The 21,613-nt window shown below is 29.0% G+C and overlaps 1 long non-coding RNA gene across 1 annotated transcript; it reads left to right on the forward strand.

Annotated features, from left to right (window-relative positions):
• The first annotated feature begins 404 nt into the window (after positions 1-404).
• Positions 405-19,220, forward strand: LOC142322016 (uncharacterized). Its single transcript, XR_012755763.1, has 4 exons — positions 405-563; positions 2,311-2,404; positions 11,570-11,702; positions 18,835-19,220. It is a non-coding gene; the product is annotated as an uncharacterized LOC142322016 (long non-coding RNA).
• The last annotated feature ends 2,393 nt before the right edge of the window (positions 19,221-21,613 follow it).

Here is a 21,613-nt window from a genome sequence, read left to right on the forward strand (position 1 = left end):
TATATTAAAGTTACTAGGATTTTAATGTTGGAACTCGCGGTTTCGAAATCAGCTGATTTGTGAAAACGCGCGTTCGCCAATAGACCAACCCAGTGGGTGTAATGTCAATTTCAAAAAATAAAAAATAAAATTAGATGTATTTAACGTTCTATTACTTTTAAGTAAAATATTTAAATTTTATAAACAATAGCGATTCTACTAAAATAATAACCTCCAAATAAATAAATATCTTAGACAAGTTGGTTATAGTTTAAAACGTGTAAACCTCCGTCTAGATTATTATAAAATAAGCAATCTCTAAAAATTTTATATATTTTTTAATAACAATACATTAATCAATGAACATATCAAATTTGAAGATGATTTTCTATCTAAATTAATAATTATAACTTGCCTAACTTGTTGTTACAGCAATGACAACTTGTTGTTAGGTTATCAATTATATTATATAGTTATAATTTTTTATTTACGTTTTTAATTTTAATGTTTTAATTTACAAAAAAATACCTCTCCTGAGGATGGACAAATGACCCAAATACCTTGGGATATAATATAAATTGTTGGTAAGGGTGATTTTTATTTTTATATTATAACAAATTATTTAACATAACTTGCCACTTAATAAATAAATGTTTTTTTCTGATCGGAACAAAATCCTGTTAATTAGTCAAGGTTAGCGAGCGTAGGTTAAGTTTGATTAAATTATATTTATAAAATAAGTAAATATAAATAACCATGTATTAAAATTAATAAAGATACTCTTTTGAATCTATGTTAAACTCTATATCGGCCAATTTTTCACCGAAATCTGATTGACTACTTTGTTTTTAAATAAAGCTGTAGCTGCAGTGGCGTTATAAGTAAGTACCAATTATTTAATCAAACACATGAAATTATATTAATGTAAATACATTAATTTTGAAATATTACTACAAAATAATTAACAGCTAAGAAATCGTTACTGAAAATTATTACGAGCATATAGTATATCTGTACATGTTGAAGGTAAATCATATGTTTGTCTTTTTTTTAATTCATCAACAGAACAATATTGTTATTGTAAAAGTAAACTTTTAATTGTAAAATAAACTGATTGTACAGTTACCTTTCTCATAAAGTGTGCATCGGTAATAAACTGAAAGCTCTTCTTTTTTTTTCTCTTCAAAACTCATGTTTTTAAAAAACCCAAAAACTGGACATTATACGAGAAAATATTTAGGCATAATATATGTTCATAATGATTACAAGCTTAGTGTTTTGTAAAGATTCTTCAGAGTAAAACTGTTCACTCCATTTGGTTAACAAACAAAATCAGTTTGATCATCCCACAAGAATTTATCAAATCAAAAACTTCTGCGGACAACAAAAATGCTATCAATATCCCTAATGGGAATTCTGGCCATGCAATCTGCAATGTTATGTCTACCCGAGAAGCACAATGTGACTGTTTTATACATATTTTAAGTTAGATGGTTACAATGCATCCATTGAATAATTTTTTGAAGCTGCAATTAAGCAATTCTCAATTTCTTTTTAATAATTATCTTTAGAAATAGTAGTTGTGTTAACCTGTGAGAAGAGTTATAATGAATGGCTAAAGATTTTGAGGCAGATCATTAATAAACAATAAAGAAAGCAAAAACTTTTATCTGAGGTGCACCACATTCTACATTTTGAAGTGAGAACCTAAATTTACATGTGCATTTTTGTCAAAGATAAAATTTCTACTACCTGTTCACAATTTGTGAGGTACAACTTGAAAAGAAAGTTTCTCCTCCGATACTGATACCACAGCTACAAAGTAGTTTTAAAAATATTTCAGAAAATTGAAAATGAAATTGTTTTATCTTAAAGAATTAAAAATACTTTACAAAAACTGGGAAATTGCTACATCTTGTTAGACGTGTTTGCTAATGGAAATATAAAAATTAAATTACCTTATCAGTATAATAGTACATCTGCTGTTAAGCTGTCCCATCAGTACACTGCACAATAATATTTATCAAGAATAAACATAGCAATATACATATACATTTTCTTTAATTATATCACGCATTTGAGTATGATATTTTAAGTACGTTATAATACACATCTTACTCTGTTCAAGTAGCATTTGGATAGGTAATACAGAACATACTTTAAGAACTGATTCAGTATATGAAAAACAGAATAAAAATCCATTTATTACCAACAACTATTCTATCTATCTATCTATATTATCAGTCCCTTTTTTTTTTTTAAATTTATTTCTCATTAGTAAGTTGTGAGGTATCTTGATAATATTATTTGTTATACTTGTTATATTTTCAGATAAACTAGTAGATATATGACAAATACAGCTTCATTTTGTAGTAAATTCAACAATAAATTAAGCTCTAAAAAAAAAGAGATAGAATAACTACAGGTAAGATTAAATTAAATTGTAAAATGGAATTATTTTTTGCAATAGTATTGTATTTTAATTTATGTATAAATTTATAGCAACAATATTTTAAAAGTACAACCACTATATCCCCATTTTTTTGTGTTTTTGTTTTCTTTTTTATCACAAAAGATATGAAGGTATAAAATGAAAAGTAATAAATTTATATGATTAAGAATTTAATATAGTGCTAAGAACAAAGTAATGCTGTATGATAACAGGATGATCTCGGAGACAAATGTTAGATTTGAAGGTGTAATAAATCATGAAAGTGTATTTTATATGATATTGCTGAGAATAGATTGGAAGTGACAGTTTATGCCGATAGTAGACTACACCAACAGCAGCTGTAAGGCGAGTTTATTTTTTTTAGAAATTATGGTTTGATAACAGAAACTTTCCCACTGTACCTCTCCTGAACAACATTGCAAAATGCCAAAAGTTTGATTTAAAATAGAATTTTTCTTTATTGGTCAATAAATAAACTGCAATGATTACATTAATTTTCAGTGATTACCTCTTCATCTCATATGTTCTATTAAAATTATATTTTTTGGCTTAACCGTTAAGAATTTTATTATCACAAAATGACATTTATTAAAATATAATTTTAAACTAAGTTAAGGCAGAAACTACATGTAAGTGCAGGTACAGAAATTTTTAGTGGATTATAAAGTAAATTATTTACTACCATAATTTACAGGAAAGTTGCAATCAAAAATCACGCCTGAAAGTGAATTAATAATTTAAAGGGTTTTCGTCTCTGCGAGCTTTATTCTTTTAACACTTGATTCAAAAAATAAAATCTAAGTGGTCTTTATATGATTTGAAAATTATAATAATCTAGCAAATTTTGTAAATTCTGCATAAGAATATTGGTGGTTATAAATATCATTTCCCAACAGTGAAAGTAAAGATGTCACTCTTACCCCAAAAAACATAAAAAACTTTCTGATGAAAATTAAGTAGATCATTTCTCTCTTTGAGAGATACACTAAAATCTGCCACGATATTTTTCAACTCTTATATAAAGTAATTTGAAAGACAACCTGAAACTTTAGATGTTATCCAAATTAATCGCTTTATTACTAATATTGTATTGATCTTAAAGACAAATTATTATTCATACAATAGAATTTAATTACATTCATTAGCCTCTTTTTAGAGCTAAGCCTTTAAATATTATAATAAAATAAATAAAGATTAGTAGAATCAAGAGTCAATGAGTTAATCCCAAGTTTTCGTAATTCTTTTAAATGCTTTCTCTCAACTTAAAAAACACCTATGGAACTTTTTTTCTTTTTGCTAGAGCCCTTCTAATCTTTCCTTACACATGGTCTTCCCCTCCATAAGAGCTGCTGAACATTCTTAAATGTACATTGATGTTACCGCTTTTCTACATTAAATTTTTAATGGTTTTTACTTATTGTATTGCACATTTTATATATTGTAATAATTAAATAGAAAACTCACCAATTACTGTTTCCTCTCCAATCTAATTTGATGAAAATCACAATTCTATTTATGATTAAATTCTGGGATAAAAGTCCTCCATCTGACATTACTGAAAAAGAAAACTTACCAGTTTAATTATTATTAAATTATTATAAATAAGTAACAGACAAGTCTATAAGTTATATTAAGTCTATAAGTTGTATTAGTATAATTTTTAGTTTAATGATATTTAGTTCACACATAATTCAATCCACCAATAAATTATAAAATTTAATTTTATATTTTTTGTTATGAAGAAATTTGGTGAATTAAATTATAAGAAGTGTACATTAATTCATCAAGACATCTAAGTGTGTTCTGTTGTGCTTTTAATATAATAATTTGCCTGCGATATAAGTCTCATAAGCAAAGAGATATCACTCTGTTAAGGGGCCATTAAGAAAGTAACTATTGGCTCAGCCTAAGAGATTTATCCAGAATTTTATCAAATATAAAACTCAAAGATGTAATCTATATTCATGGAATCTATTTGAGGAATAAGGGATTCCAATCGATTCAAGGAGTCTAGTTCATAATAATAATAATTAATATTTTTATGTCTCTGAAGGAGTCACTCAACAGATAACCTGACATGACACATATCTATTTCCAAAAAAACGCTGAGCCAGTCTTAATAAAAACTCACATCACAAGTTAGGCTTGCTGAGGTAAATGGATATTTTAATTGTTTTTCAGATGCCTTTCCCTCAAAAATTATTGCATACCAGCACGAAGCTGACTAAACTATAGATGATATTCAGCCTTGAAATTGGCGCTTTTATTCTGTTCATGACATTGAATTGTTATATAGTGTCATCATAAATGTAAAGATATCAACTTTATATGGTATCATTTATATCTTGCGTGACTTTTATAACACAGAAGTCACAGATCAGGAATTTATAATTTAATCAATTGTTCATTCTGTTTAGTGCTGGTAAAGGAGCAATTGATGAAAGACATGTTGATATCTCTGTTTCCAACTGTGAGATGTGTTTTGCAATTCATTTTTTGTGAGCAAGCATACAGTGAAACTAAAATCTGTAGATTACAATCTCATGTTTATAATAATATTATAAGAGACATAGTCATGATGCCAGAAAATTAGAGAGAAACAAGCCAAACAGATTCAAATGATATTATTGAACTAAAAAATGATTGTCACAATATTTTGGGAACAAAAGAATCTACTAGCAGAATTCATGGAACTTGGGACTGCAGCAACATCAGAATCTTATTATTAATTGAAGGAGTTTGGACAAATCAAACCGTGCAAACTGCTCACAATGGTGATTATTCTTCTGAATGAAAACGCATAACCTTACACTAAAGGCCACTCAAAGGCTTTAGTTGTCGGTTCAAGTTGGAGATTTTTATTGTTACTCGTATTGTTTAGACACTGCTTGAATACAATCTCTTTATTAAGATAAAGATTTGTCTGTTAATCAGTATATTGAAACAAACAAGGGGTTCAAAAATGGATGGGTGGTGGATTTCTAAAATCATTTCTACAAAAGTTGGTGTTGTAGTGCAACAAGTGCCCGAGAGTGGAGCATTTTTAGGGAAAAGTGTAGTGCAGATATGTTTATAAGATATATGATCTAAATAACAAAATATTTAGACACTGTTTTTTTTCTTACCAAAATTCATTCATGTACATGATGCCATATTTGTCTATACATTGTGGAGAATGGACTTTTCATGATAGCTTTAGATTTTTATTAAAGTAAAACTTGGCAGTTTTTCTTAATTTGTCCTAAAATTGCATAAGAACAGCTGAACAATGTTTTGTAATCAAGAATTACCTTAAACCTGATTGATGTTTAAATATTTATTTTAAAACATAATAGAAGAACCGCAGCTGTTATGATAATTATTTTTTATTTCTAGTTACTTAGGATGAAATTGTACCTTGAAAATGTAAATCAATAAAATAATTATAGTCATTTGCCATAAACAAAAGATTGAATGCGACAAGAGACGACATGCAAGCCCCACAAAATGGCAATGTATCATGAGAAGTAGACATGTATGATGCATCATACAGGTATCTGTTGTTGCCTACTACAGAGCTTAAAATTTTATTCAGTCTAGCTTCAATTGTCTATACTGTGTGTTGTGTTCACACAGTTATTATTGTTTTGCTATATTTTCATAAATTCTTTATAATACTGAATAGACTTTTTCTCATTTTTATTTCCTACATGGCCTCTGAAAAACTTTTTGGATGCTCAAATCAGCCAGACAATTATTGTTTCATTAGAGGTAAATTTATGCATAAATCTCAAAGAAAGACTTACTCATGAATCGATAAAAACTGCCTATAAATTTTATTTTGATTGCGCATCCAGGGATGAAATCTGGGTGCCTCATGTTATTTCTATATCGTGCTCAGTAACCGAATGGTTGAAGGGGAAACAACAAGTCCTCCTATTTACTGTACTGATGGTTTGTAACACTTCACACTGCTACTTTTGTATGACAAATATATTTGGATTTTCATTCAAAAAAAGAAAGTTCATAAAATATACAGATGTATCCTCAGGTCCAAAGCTGGTACCAAATGGGGGATAGGAGTTACCTATACCTGTACCACCATCTAATCCAACATTTTTAGAAAAACAATCTGAAAATGTAGTGGATGTTGAAAAATTTCTTCCTGTATCCGATGAGACCTCACTTAATTCCACAATATGAACTTAATGATATGGTTTGTGATTTAAAGTTATTAAAGCAGAAAGCTGAACGTCTTGACATCTAGACTACAACAGTTGAATCTTTTGGCAGAAAAAACAAAATTTACTGTGTTTGTAACACGAAATAAAACTTATTCAACTTACTTTACTATGAGGAGTTCATTGCGCATTTGTACTGATGTCGATGCCCTGATGAAAGAGCTTGGAATTCAGCATGTTCCTGAAGAATGGCTTTTTTTATTGACTACTAAGTTAGCATGAAAGCAGTTTTATAAGGTAATGGTTACAAACAGACATCCGTTCCATTAGCTCATGCAGTCTACATGAAGGAAATGTATGAAAATGTGGCATCAGTATTAGAAGCGATAAAATACAAAGTGCATTTGTGGCAAGTTTGCAGTGATTTGAAAGTTGTGCTTTACTTCCTGCTTTACAAGGAGGGTTTACAAAATATTGTTTTTCTTTGTTTTTGGACTAGTCATGGTACAAAAGGTCTTACTAAGTAAAGAACTGGCCATTCCAGCAGAACTTTATGCCTGGTGAAAAAAATGTAAAGAATTTATCATTAATTAAGAGTGGTAAGATCATACAATCACAATTTCACATTACAATTGGACCAATGAAAAACATCAAGATGGATGAGGATTTAATCATTTAACAATAAGTTTTCCTAAATTGAGTGATTGTAAGTTCAAGGAGAGTACATTTATCAATCCACAAATCAAAATGCTTAAGGATTTAACATTTGAGGATAACTTAGTGAATGTGCATTAGCTGCATGGAAGTCCTTCAGAGACATTATTGGTGTTTTTTAGGCAATACAAAAGATAAAACTAAATTTTTTTGGTTAATAAACTGTTAAAACAACTACAATCTTTCTGTAGAAAGATTTAGTATGTAAAAATTCATTTCTTACACTCCCACCTAGACTTTTATCCTGAAAATTTGGGCTCTGTCAGTGATGAGCAGGGAGACCATTTCCGTCAGGATATTCTGACCGTGCAGCATTAGTGTACCAAGGAAGATGGGATGCTAGAATGATTGACTACTATTGTTTGTTTTTATTTAGAGAAACTGATCAAACATTGTACAAATTTGTCAACAAATTTTAAAAATTCAGTTCCGATGATTTAAACATTTAAAAACTGTATTGAACATATTTCAATTCATTTGTGTTTGAACAAACAAAAATTTAGCTGATTTAAACAAATTGTAAATGAATACACATAAATAATAACTCTTTTGAAATATTGTTATCACACAGATTGTGCATTTATTGGTAAATAAATCTTATGTATCTATAAGTGCAATGTATTACACAAAATTTATAAGTTTTGAATTCAGCACCCAAAATTTGTTAAAATCACTATGTACGATTCTAAATATACATGTTTTGCTGCATTTTAAAAATTCTGTTAGTCATTTATGATACTCACCTTTCTTCAATCCAGATTTGAAACTACGGTGATAGTCATTTTAAGTAAAATTTTCTTTAGCTTCCATATTCCATTTTACACCTTCAACATTACATTTGAGTAATCAGGAACCATTTTTTTTCTCACAACTTCCATGAGTTTGAAAGTACTCCCAGTACAGCAACTACAACTCAAAATCACTTGTCAAAAAGATTAATAATGTACATAATATGAATTGTTAATTTTTTTTTTTTTTTTTTTTTTTTTTTTTGTTTTGCGTAGGAGGAGGGAAAAGCTGTGTCAGCCACCGTCTGTGCCCGCAACAGACGGTAGTGTCGGGCTCTCACCGACTAAAAAACCTCCCCCTTTATGAAATAGGAATTGGACCTAACCATGCAACACAAATACATTGAAAATATCATATTCTATCAATGGGGAAACCTACTGGGATCCTATTAGGGATTGGGATCGCGAACGCGACTTAACTAAGTAATAATAAAATAATATCTACCTGAAAAACATACATAATAATATTGTACCTGAAAAACATATACAAAACTTTACATATACTTTCATAAACTTAATCTACATTGCTTATCTAAGTAATTTTAATGTAAAATTTATGTTGAACCTGAAACAGAAACATACACAAAAGTACACATAAAAAATTCCTATCAGGGGACCCTACTGGGAGTTGGGACCTACCGCGATTTTATCAGAATATTCAACTTAAAAACTACACAACTTAATAATAACATGGAAATTTATAATATGAAACAATAATAACAAAAGTAAGTACCTTTAATAGAAAATTATCCTATAGTAAAAGGGAGTACCACAATGTAAGGAGGGCCACTTACATGGCAGCTCTCCCTTAGATTATTAAATGAACCGTTGAGTTACCTGAAACAAAAGAAAATAAATTCAATTAGCAGTTGTGAAATTAATATAGTTTTGTTTTAGTTAATAAATTCATTTCACTTATGATAACATTTAGCCTGGTAGAACTATTTATATAGACATTTTTTACAGAAATAGAATCGCTAGCTAAGTAGGTACATAAGAAAATCTTTACCCTATTCCAGACTAGATAGATACCAAGAACACTGAATTTTTTACATCTCCGACATAGTTAGGTATCCAGTGAGAAATCATTGAAAAACACCATTCTAATAGATCAAGGTGGAAGAAAATAAAGGAATAAAGTGGAGGTTAGAAAGGCGTAATCTACAAGGATTGCTAAACAAGACAACTCGCTCAAAGAAATTCTAAGCCCCTTTTAAGGCAGCAGGGATTCCTCTCGTACAAGATCAGAACGCTTTTACCAAGAATAGAAGCAAAAAAATTATTCTGAATTAAGATTCACCGACATAGATGGTAACAGATCTATATCACATACAGGAATGTGTGTTATATGAACCGGTTTGGCCGAGCTAAAATTTTCAGCTAAGAATAATGTTCAACGGTAACAAAAATCGATACAGGATGTCTGTACACCACATGATCCTTTTACTAATTTTTATATATATATTTTTTTAAAATTATACTTAATATTTTTATAGAATGAACGGCATCATTTATTTTCTTATTATTTTCACAATTTTATGTAGGTTTCCACTTGCTTTGATCGCTCTGGTATTTAAAATTCATGAAATATTTATTTATGTACCATCTACTTTGCAAGTATATTCTACAAATTTTGACAAAGAGGTGCGAGCATGGTTTCATTCAATTTTAAAACCGCTGTCAGGCAATAGATTCATCGCCAAAGCAAGCAAAACAATAAAGGACTAAACAGAATTTCCTTGTCAAAAAAGAAAAAAACTTGTGAAACCACTTCTAAATTTTCACACAGTATATCTTCTATTAAAATAATGCGTTAAATGAAGATATCGCTTTGTTTCATCTATCAAAACCTGCTCTCTATCTGTAAACTTACATAAAATTCATTTTTATTATAATTAAAAGTTTCGGGATATCCAAGTGAAAAGATGACTGTAACGACAATAGTTTGATTCTTATTTCATTCATTTTACATTATGAAATCTCTCAAATCCAATTGCTTTTCATGACTATTCTTTACATTATAAACAAATGATTGTTGTCAACAAAAAGAATAATTTAGTTTAATTATATATTGCATTTCAATTTTATTAACAATGATGAAAAAATCAAGTGATGTACTGCTAACTGATAAATACTCAAAATATTATTAGGAAGGTTAAAATAAAAATATGAATAACAGTCTTCTTGAAATATCATAAGCCAAGAAATGTACATAGTAAGCTTATGAAGTTTCATTGATCTAACTAACAAAATTCATAAATAAAACTTTTTGTGTATATATATATATATATATATATAAACACAAGTTATATATATACATATATTTAAAATTTAACATTATATGAAATATAAACCACTTAAACACAGTAATTAGATTAGTTATACTTACCTTATTTATTTCCAATAACCAGTTTGTGCAGTATCTTGCATCTTCAGTTGGTATTAAATTATAACTAATTCTTTTTAATTGATTTGTATTTTTTTTCATTATAAATATTTTCACAACTACATTTATGTTCATAATATCATTTAAAATTTCATAATTAACATTATAATTTATGTTAAAAAAAGAGAACTCATTAAAAAGATTAAGTTTTAATGTAATAAAAATAGAATTTAATACAGACTGAAGATGCAAGGTACTATGAAAAACAGTCAATGGAAATTAATATGGCAAGTTTAACTTATGTAATTACTGTGTTTTGGTGGTTTATATTTCAAATAAAATATATATATCAGAGACAAATTAGGCATTGACCAGATAATGGTATTTCTTGATATGTATACTAAGTTTCTGCTTTTTATTATACTGATGTTTCTTTTATTGCATTTATATTGTAATTTGCCACACAAACTTTCTGTGCTGCGCATGACATTTTATGTCAGATCTACGTAAAATTTTTATAAAAGTAAGAAATAAAAGTAACTGCAGTATCAAAAAAGAAAGTTACCTATCAATGATGTAAACTGGGGTCTAAACTAATACCTTTTTCTGTTTAGCCTCGGGAACCACCATAAGGTATTACTTAAGAGGATGATATGTATGAATGCAAATTAAGTGTAGTTTTGTTCAGTATCATGTTGACCGTTCTTGAAATGTGTGGTTAATTGAAACCCTACCGTGAAAGAATGCCAATATCCACAATCTAGTATTCAAATCCATTTAAAAGTCTACTAGGATTTGAACCTTAGAACTGTCGACTTTGAAATCATTTGATTTGCAATGATGAGTTAACCACTAGACTAGACCGGGTGGGGTAAAGCCCTGACCCTGGCCTTGGCCCCTGGTACAAGGAAAGCGATAGTGGCTGGTTGAAGCCACAGAGTGAGTAGCTCCATTTCTTGGTTGCTCTAACTGAAGCTAAACATTACATAAATGGATGGAGTCTTTTAATAAATACTAGTATTATTGGGAAATATATATGATGTAGTAAAGAATTAGTAGTACCTTAATATTTTACCATTTGTGTACACAGCTTTACATTCATCACCACGGCTAATCCAAGGATCAAATCCATCGAGCAGCTGAAAGAATCGATCGATCTGGTACTCTGAAGATATAGGATGCAGGATGAAGTGAAAAGTTGATGAGATGTTGAATATAACCTGGTAATCTGTATTATTTCAAGTCTTATTTTTATTTATAGTTTGTAAATTTTTGTAGTGAGGAAGATAACGTCAATTTCACACTTTAATCTTGATCGCACTTCAATTTCACACTTTATTTACACCAATCACTTATTTCCCCCACAATTTCAAAATATGTTATATAAGATAAAATAATTACATACTAAAAACCAGAATCAGTTCATACCTTTTTAATATGAAAGGCAAATATATTACATATAAAAATGATTAAATTTTGAAGTAATTTGGATTACTGTTAAGCTAGATGAATTTTTTCAAATAATCATTCTACTTGTGTAAGTTAATTTTTTTAATAAAAAACTTAGCGAATAAAATGAAATAATTTATTATGGCACCTCTAAAATCAGCTGACCCTGGTTTGAAAAAATTAAACTAACATGCAAGCATGCATCTTCTTTGAAGCAGGTGGCTGAACGCTGATTGGGAAAGCAAAGGGGGTATTCAAAATTTAAAATCTTTCAAATAAAATAAAAAATTCTTAAAACTGTAATTAGATATAAATATGCTCTAACCTTCAATTTCATTAACACCTACCAAAAAAATTTAAGGAATAGCTTATGTAATATAATAAATATAAAAAAAAATATATATATAAAAATAAATATATAACCAGATTTAAAAGCTACAGTTAATTAAGAAATTGCCTCTATTCTTTACGTATTTTTTAAATTTCTTGAACTTATTTAAATGATTAATTTTGTCAATGAAATTAATAAAATTTAAATAATTTATAAAAAGGATAATTTTAAAAACCTACTCATTAATATTTCAAAAAAATTGTATAAAGCAATTTAAACTACAAGAGGAATTTTTACGTGATGTAATAAAAAAAAAAAAAAAAAAATGTAAATTGATTTATAAGGAGGACTTCAGCCGCTGGTAGTGAAGTGATGAGCTGAAAAGACAAAGAAACATAATAAACACAGAATAACTATAACTATTATGAATAAACTATTTCTAACATTAACATATTTATATATCACCCCCCAATATATAAACACATTTATGTACACAGCACCCCCCAACCGAAACCCGATGAACGATATCGGGATGATGAAATACGGTCGCGACGCGGTTGACGCGGTACGAATGCTTTATGTACCGTGCACTTGCTAGAACTATTCATTGCATACAACATAGATATTTACAATGTCAATTTGTAATCAAGAATTATAATTAAAAATAATTTTGTATCATATTTGGTACCTGATAAGCTAAGATGTGAATAATACACACTGAACTGTGCAAGAGCACATCGAATCTCCTACCAGTTAAGGAAAAAGTTGAAATAATATACACCGTGAACTGTTTCAGAACATATCAGATTTGCTAGCTGTTGAGTAACAATCTAAAATAATACACCATGAATTGTCAGAGCATATCAGATTTGCTAGCTGTTGAGCAACAATCTAAAATAATACACCCTGAATTGTCAGAGCATATCAGATTTGCTAGCTGTTGAGCAATAATCTAAAATAATACACCCTGAATTGTCAGAGCATATCAGATTTTCTAGCTGTTGAGCAACAATCTAAAATAATACACCTTGAATTGTCAGAGCATATCAGATTTGCTAGCTGTTGAGCAATAATCTAAAATAATACACCATGAATTGTCAGAGCATATAAGATTTTCTAGCTGTTGAGCAACAATCTAAAATAATATACCCTGAATTGTCAGAGTCTAGCTGTTGAGCAACAATCTAAAATAATACACCCTGAATTGTCAGAGCATATCAGATTTGCTAGCTGTTGAGCAACAATCTAAAATAATACACCCTGAATTGTCAGAGCATATCAGATTTGCTAGCTGTTGAGCAACAATCTAAAATAATACACCCTGAATTGTCAGAGTCTAGCTGTTTAGCAACAATCTAAAATAATACACCATGAATTGTCAGAGCATATCAGATTTGCCAGCTGTTGAGCAACAATCTAAAATAATACACCCTGAATTGTCAGAGCATATCAGATTTGCTAGCTGTTGAGCAACAATCTAAAATAATATACCCTGAATTGTCAGAGTCTAGCTGTTGAGCAATAATCTAAAATAATACACCCTGAATTGTCAGAGCATATCAGATTTGCTAGCTGTTGAGCAACAATCTAAAATAATACACCATGAATTGTCAGAGCATATCAGATTTGCTAGCTGTTGAGCAACAATCTAAAGTAATATACCCTGAATTGTCAGAGTCTAGGTTTGAGCAACAATCTAGAATAATACACCCTGAATTGTCAGAGCATATCAGATTTGCTAGCTGTTGAGCAACAATCTAAAATAATACACCCTGAATTGTCAGAGCATATCAGATTTGCTAGCTGTTGAGCAATAATCTAAAATAATACACCATGAATTGTCAGAGCATATCAGATTTTCTAGCTGTTGAGCAACAATCTAAAATAATACACCCTGAATTGTCAGAGCATATCAGATTTGCTAGCTGTTGAGCAATAATCTAAAATAATACACCCTGAATTGTCAGAGCATATCAGATTTGCTAGCTGTTGAGCAACAATCTAAAATAATATTCCCTGAATTGTCAGAGTCTAGCTGTTGAGCAGCAATCCAAAATAATACACCCTGAATTGTCAGAGCATATCAGATTTGCTAGCTGTTGAGCAACAATCTAAAATAATACACCCTGAATTGTCAGAGCATATCAGATTTGCTAGCTGTTGAGCAATAATTTAAAATAATACACCCTGAATTGTCAGAGCATATCAGATTTGCTAGCTGTTGAGCAACAATCTAAAATAATACACCTTGAATTGTCAGAGCATATCAGATTTGCTAGCTGTTGAGCAATAATCTAAAATAATACACCATGAATTGTCAGAGCATATAAGATTTTCTAGCTGTTGAGCAACAATCTAAAATAATATACCCTGAATTGTCAGAGTCTAGCTGTTGAGCAACAATCTAAAATAATACACCCTGAATTGTCAGAGCATATCAGATTTGCTAGCTGTTGAGCAATAATCTAAAATAATACACCCTGAATTGTCAGAGCATATCAGATTTGCTAGCTGTTGAGCAACAATCTAAAATAATACACCCTGAATTGTCAGAGCATATCAGATTTGCTAGCTGTTGAGCAATAATCTAAAATAATACACCCTGAATTGTCAGAGCATATCAGATTTGCTAGCTGTTGAGCAACAATCTAAAATAATACACCCTGAATTGTCAGAGCATATCAGATTTTCTAGCTGTTGAGTAACAACCTAAAATAATACATCCTGAACTGTGCCAAAGTATAAATGCAAATTTGCTATCTGTGCAATACTCTAATATGTGTATTTTTACAATTACACTATCTGAAACTGTAAATCTAAAAATGAAACCGAATAAGAAGATTGAACTCGGGATATATATGAATTAACCAGAAGATTTTTGTTTTATAATTTCAACAAAAAAATGTTATTGATTTGATGAAATATAACTTAAGGGATTTTTCTTTTATTTTCAATACTAAAAATAGAAGATCCTTCAAAGAAATCAGTTACTCAGAGTTTTTAATCATAATGAATTTACTTGTGTTTTCCATATTTCTTTTTTTCCTTTTGCACTTGTGCAGATGTACGCATTACCATCCAGACCTCTTAATTACCCCATTTAAGATTCTCTTAAGAATGCATTTTCACAGCATAATATGGCCAATCCCAATTGGAATTAAAAAAAAACAAAAGTCTATAATTTATATTATTGAAAAAAAAAGTAAAGTTACTAATGAATAGCAAATGGAATCAAGTTGAGATTGATGACAATCCAAGTGTAAAAGGGGGTATTAAAAAATGCAAATACTAAATGTAATACTGAAGTTACCTTTAACTGTAGGATTATAGAAAAAAATTAAAATATTATTCAGTAATCCATAAGGAGGACTTTTTTCAATATGAAATATAATTACAATTTAATTCTATATGTGAACAGTGGGAGGTGCAAAATGATTAATAGCAGGTGACAGGTACCCATTAAATCGCAAATTCTATTCTCGTATAAGAAAACAGAATGTGCTCTATTTCAGTTTTACATGGTTTTGGAAAATGGTTTATAAAAAAATACATTTATAGAAAGATAAACTAATAATTTCAGTGGATAACCACCAGGCAAGATATGGCATATACTCTAGAAGACTAAAACCAGGGGTTTATGTATATAGTTTGCTCATATGAAAGGTTTAATGTAGTGTATTTTTAGGTTTAACATTCCTGTAAAAATTATCAACGGTAATAGTGATGGGCCTTTTAAATAGAACTAAAATGATTCCTGACGGATATACTGTAATAGTTCCTCGATTGTTCTTTGCAGAAGACCAGTATACTTTCAAATACTGTTTGATGGTGTCAAAAATAGATTTATGTAACATTAGATAGTTAGGGTGAGATAGAAGATCTTTTTAAATGAAAGCTAAAAAATCTTATTTGTGTTATATTCATAAATTTGTTTATATGTAGATAATCAAAGGGACATTTTAGAATTAATTTTGTTGTTAAATATGGTTATTTATTTAAGAAATTACTTTAGTGTAATTATAAAATAAAAGCAAATCCACAAAGAAAATAAGATGCGAGGCTGTTTTACATAAACAGATCAAATACGATTGAAAAAAGCCAATACTATGAATTAACAAATCACAAAATTCTGCTTATTTAAAAAAAAAGTATAGTAAAAATAATAAATTTACAGAAAACTGCAGAAATTGTATAAACAGCTTGTCAAGTGGTTTATGTAATATCCTCTTCCTTAGAATCAATTATAATTTAACCTCTTTGAAGACAGTTCTAATTTAATACTAGAAAATCGATTTATATTACATTTAAATTTAGATATTCAACTCATATACAGCAGAATGAATGATATACATAAAATACCCATCAACTAAACTTAAATTAGTATAATTAATGTTAGTCAATGTTAGTAAAACAATTTTTTACAATAAAACCGTTATATTTCTAAGCTACATAAAAAGAACATGCAATTACAAGCTACATAAAAATGCATGAAATTACTAGCTACATAAGAAGTACATGCTACAAGCTACCTAATTATTTTATGTATTATTAAAATTACTGTATATGAGTCAACAAAACCATGTAAACATAATTGTATATGAAATATACATAGTAAAAACATTTCTCTCTCCAAAGAGGTTAAAGTTAAATATTTAATTAAAAGGTTAGGAAAATAATGCTTATTAATGTTTTTGAAAAAATCTATTATTTACATTACATTAAAAAACCGAGAATTCACATAAAGAACAAAATTACAACGTACTACTTGTTATTATGAAAATAAATGGAACCTTTACAGTATATGGTCATTTGACTACTTGCTTAAAGGCATGAATATAAACTGGAATTGTATTTTTCTTCCTGTATGAAGTTTTGCTAATGGCTATACATAATTAAATAAATTCTGTAAAATAATTGTAACTGAAAAGCAAAAACAGAGAAAAAAATTTAAATGATTTCAATGAAGAAATTATTTGAAATAATCGGCTAACTTATTGATATGAATGAAGTGACAAGGGAGGTATAGCAAATCAGTAATTTAACCACCAAAGTACCTAGCCTAACAAAGTTAAGAATTACATAAAAAATATATTAAAGCATAGACTAAAATTCATTTAGAAGAAAAATGAGTAATTAAAACAATTATGCCCTTATAATTTCTTTCCATCTAGTCACCTGTATAATCAGAGATAAAGAAAAAATTGTCACTTTCTTGAAAATAATTTAAAAATAATGATTAAACTTTTTTGATTGTATTACAGTATTCAGAAATTTGTGTGCCGGTTGTTAATTCGCAAAACGTGGTAATGGATCAAATGGATTAGAACAAGTTTTATTTGGATTTGAATATTCTGTTAGTGAACTGAACAACAATGAAATAAATTTAGACAAAATATCTGAAACAAGATCAGTTGATTACGCAATAAAACAGCTTTACACAGGATTTCTTTTTCAGGTTACAATCAAGAGACCCAGAAATGAATGCAGTTAACTACAACTGACATCCAGGAAAAATTTAGAAATGTAGGAAACAAAAATAAATTTTAAATTATCTTTTATTAACATAAAAGCTAATTTCTTATTATTATAAACTCTTGAGAAATAAATGAAGACTATATCTGCAATAATGGAAAATATTAGTACAAGTGATAATTGGCTTTTATTTCAAGAATTTTCTACAGAATTGCAGAAAAAATAAATTGAATAATGAGATGTGAAAATGTGTGGATGTCCGATAAGATGTGGTTCAATGATTTGGATGAAAGAAGATTCCAATTGTTCTGTTGGGGAGATAACACAATTATTACGATCTGAAAAAACTAAAAAAGAATAAGTGTGTTTTAAATATGATACATAACTGCCCTTACTGTTTTCCTAATTCAAAATGCAAACTTTCTTTTAATAGAGTTTCTAAAAAGCATTTCCTGTTTCAGCAATAATAATTAAAGTATTTGATATATCAAACTATAAATAAAATGTTATAGTTCCTGTGATATATTCATTGAACTAAGGTATTTGTACTTATTTTCAGTAGACAAAGGTAGCAAAGCGCAAGAAAAAACATGTCTATTCAATACATATAAATTACATTTACAATACAAATAATGTATCTAGATGCAATATAAAAATTAGGCAATTCCTATAAAATTATTGAAAATATTAAGATGTTTTATACTTTTTTCCGGAATAAAATTCATTTTAGTTTATACATAAAATTCATCGGTAATTCATTTTATAAAAATTTTGCATTATTGATGTATCCATTTCAAAAAAAGATTACATCACCCCTCTTTTTTTGAATAAAACAAATTTTGTAAAATGGAAGATTATTATTTATCTAGAATAGATTTTAAATTAAAAAACAAAATCTCATGTAAAAAAGATCATCATATAAACTGTAGCAACGTGCTTTAAAAATTCTACGTTAAATTTTAATTTTCATTAAACCGTAAATTAAGAAAAAAATGTTAATTTAAAACCGATATATTAAAAAAAATAAATCTATGTTGCATACAATAAAATAAATGTTCCTCACTTTAAAGTAATGTCCTAAATTGTGTGGTTTTTCTTTACAGAAGATTGTTCATATTTACCACACGAACATGTGCACAGGTGAACGTTTACGACGCAACTAAAGAGATGTCTTACTTCGTATAACGTACAAGCTGAAAAACAACTGATAACCGTTCTGCGTCTCTGATTGGTCAATCATATCGGTTGTTTACGCAGAGACCGAGCGACTCCCTCGCTACATATCGTAATCCGTCCAACGTTAAAATAGACAAACAACTTTGTTATAAGAATTGAATTGAAAAACAAGTTAATTACATTTCTGTGTTTCTGATTGGTCAGTGGTGGTATTACAGTTGTTTAATCGTTCTAATGAATCCCTCCCGACGTAACTTTGTAATCTTCTTCATAATAATCGCTTTAAAATATATATTTCAATTTAAAATAAAAATTAACTAATTTCAAAATTATTTTTTTACTTTTACCTGTATTAATATATTATTTGACAAAACAAATTACGTCATCAGAATTGCCGATCTAGTTGAAAATTAACAGAATTTTTTTTTAATAGTAATTTACATAACTGAACTTTTGTTTTTTGCACCGGTATTTATTTTTGCAGTTTTGAAAAGTAAAACAAAAAATTTGGTAATATTGTATTCTCTAAGACAGAAAAAGGTATTAACTTGTTAATTAATATCGGTTAAAATTGTTAAATATAAATTGAATTTGGTCATAAATTAATTTCCAGACATAATATTTTTTATTAAATGTGATATATCAGATCCGCGCCTTCCCTAACTCCGAAGGTTTCACACAAACATTTTCCTTATCTTATTTCAATTAGACCGTGCACTCAAATCATTTTTGATTGTGTCTTTAAACACCAAAAATACTATCCTCACGCCAACAAAACAAGTGTTGACTGCAACCACAGTTTTGTCCTACAATTCAATTTACTCAAAGTCCTCTTGATTTACTTAAAAATCAAGCAACAGATTTACAAATTTAATAAGCCTCTAATAAAAATATACCTTCTTATTTTGCTCTCATCCGCATTCGGTAGTGAGGTCAATGCCTATTACAGACATTTCTGACAGACTTTTACATTTCTGATGCGCTTTGACCTTTAGCCTTTTACTAACGACAGATTCTGAAACGACTCTGTCTCTTTGTCATCCGCTGTGACAACCGGACCTTTCCTACTATTCTTTATGTTCTTAATTTTCAAATTGGCCTGGAGGGCAGCCTGAAACTCCTTCTTCATTATTTTTGTGGAGTCCTCTTTCCTGTTTATGAATATGACTTCTGGTTGCTTGCCTCCCGCTGCCTTTAAGGCAGCGTTGAGTTTCCGCTTTGCCTTAATAAGCACAAGTGCTGGGCGCTGATACCGGGACGGACACTGTCTCTTTCCTTTAACTACAACCTCCTTGACTTCAGTTGGTTTAGAGGCAAGCGTCTCCATCCGACAATCAAAAAAGGAATAATTTAATAAAAATAGCAAGAACGGAAGAGAAAATTAAAGACGTAAATCTAAGGTTCAGCTTTTAATTTAATGAATTTATTGCAGTGTAAAATTTCTTATACATTTCGAATAAATTCGGCTAGAAAATTTATATAGTCCTTTATTTTAATTTGTACCCTCAATTACACGATTATATACAAAATAAATTCGGGGGGGGGGGGGTCAAATCACATTATTGTTATTATTATTTTTAGGCCATTAGGATTTATTTATGATTTACTACAGTTGTTTTGTTCGGCGAAAAATAAATGCCTTGCGATACGATAAAATAATTTGAAATTGTAGAAAGAGGTTTTATTTAAATTTTCCTAAGAGTTTTGCATTCTTGACACAATTATATTGAATTGTGTTAAAAATGAAGTAAATTTTCCTCATTAAGTCAATTCTTTGACAAGTATTGCTTCAGAACTGCTCACTTATACGTTAAAATATAAAAATTATCAGATAAATTTTGTACTTCAATTTATATTTAGTTTTCTTTAGAAATAATATTAAAAATTACCTTCCCGTAAGTACATAAGCAAAGAAAACTTATTTTTATTATGCGCTTTTCTTAAACTTCCAACGGTTCAACCGAGTTCTCAAAAATGTGCAACTTTAATTAATTAAACTTATTTCCCGACGTCATACATCGGTGACATTTTACGCAGCGACGTAAGTCGGGTTATTTTATACTAGCATTCCCGTCGTCCTTCGCACGCACTATATGGTTACATAGGGTTAATTGTGTGTCGACCAACAGTTTGTCGTTTTCGAAAAATATGAGGCAAATTGGACTGTAAATACAATTTTCCGAAATATCTCGACCTCGGCGCCACTTAGCGGGCCAAATCAATTCAAAAACTTTTGCGTACAACTCACCAAAATTTCATCGCAATCCAATGAACGGTATAGGAGTGCATATGGGACAATCAAACAAACATTCATTTTATAAATGGAATAGTTCTATATATAATGCAAAGGTAACATCTTTAAGATGGTAGTTGAATAGATAAATTGTAACTATCGATCTTGATAGATTTCGACTAACGATTCAGAATCAATCGATAACTTGGCTGTACAAGCGGATTTTAATGTAACTAGTTTAGATTTACTTCTAAAATTAATGTACGGTAATCATCCGATTTAGTTATAAATTGATATCATTTTTAATAATGAAAACGAATTATCCAGGTCGATAAAATGCTACATGAATATTTTTTTGTTTGCTAAAGAATTAAAACAAATAAAAACAAAAGATTTGCTCGGTTTTAATATTACACAATATAAAAAAAAAATTGCGTTAAAATTAACACTTACAAACAGATTTTATAATATAA

Source organism: Lycorma delicatula, chromosome 3 (assembly GCF_047948215.1).
Source record: "Lycorma delicatula isolate Av1 chromosome 3, ASM4794821v1, whole genome shotgun sequence".
NCBI classification, from domain to species: domain Eukaryota; kingdom Metazoa; phylum Arthropoda; class Insecta; order Hemiptera; family Fulgoridae; genus Lycorma; species Lycorma delicatula.